Raw genomic sequence first — 1,082 nt, forward strand, 5'->3', positions numbered from 1 at the left:
TGATGAGGGCATTTCCCTCTGAACCTTGGCGACAATTTTATAGTCGTAAAAGCATGTTAATCCCGTTAGGAAAAGATGTCATTTTTTTTTTTTTGGCCGGCATATGAAAGCAATTATGACTATAAACAATGGGGGAAGACTTAAATGAGTCATTTCTTCGGGTATTTCTGAGATCTCGTTCAACGAGGGTTAGACGTGTTGTAGAAAAAGCCGGAGATACCACTGGGGCTGAAAACTCAAAATTCAGTATCCACGTGTATAGAAATAAACTGAAATCCTAATATTTCTGCCAAAAAGTGAATAAATCACCTCTATTTACTTTCAAGTCCTATCATAACATAAAATCCAGGAGAGAGAGAGAGAAAAAAAAAACCCTCATTTTTACAGGACCGTGGGCCTATTTTCTTGCTTGGAACTCGAAGGTGAATTCAAGTTGCTTTTAAGTCTTAGAAGAGCATCATCCAGGAATGGAGAAAAGAAGCTGCAAAGTATTTTGTGCACATTTTCTGGCTCAGAAATGTAAGGAACAGAATAAGGAATATAGGTGAGTGTACATGGATCGGGGGGTGGGGGGGAGCGAAGGGAAAAAGAGAGAAACTTGATTATAAATGTGAATCGAGAGGATGTGTATATGAGCCCATTGTACACGTCTCGAAGGTTTCCTGTGCGTTTGATTTTTTTTTTTTAATGAAAAGATTTAAAAATTCGCAGAAGAAAATCAGGGAGCCCATCCATCTCTGGTCTTTCTACCAGGGCACACCGGGGTCGGGAGATCGCATAAGGGAAGACTCCCCTTCAAACTCCAGCCTCTGAACTTCCATCGTGAAGCGAAACGATAGAAGGAGCCGTCCCCACCCGTCTCCCGCACGGACACTGCCCGCCCCCAGCGCCCGACCGACTGGCTTCAATTCAGGAGAACCGACCGGCCGCTGGCAGCATCGCACCTTCTGGCTAAAACACACGTTTTCCGGACAATCGTTACCCCGGTGAGGATGTTGTGCCTAAAGACGGCACGGAGGCAAACTCACAGCGTGGGCATCGACTCTGCTCCGACATGTCCTTTGCAAATATTTTTAGTTACT

The 1,082-nt window shown here is 44.5% G+C and overlaps 1 protein-coding gene across 1 annotated transcript in view; it reads right to left on the minus strand.

Annotated features, from left to right (window-relative positions):
• DENND1B (DENN/MADD domain containing 1B) overlaps positions 1-1,082 on the minus strand; it is a 63,094-nt gene that overhangs the window by 55,570 nt on the left and 6,442 nt on the right. The window lies entirely within an intron of this gene.

Source organism: Myotis davidii, unplaced genomic scaffold (assembly GCF_000327345.1).
Source record: "Myotis davidii unplaced genomic scaffold, ASM32734v1 scaffold685, whole genome shotgun sequence".
Lineage (NCBI taxonomy): Eukaryota > Metazoa > Chordata > Mammalia > Chiroptera > Vespertilionidae > Myotis > Myotis davidii.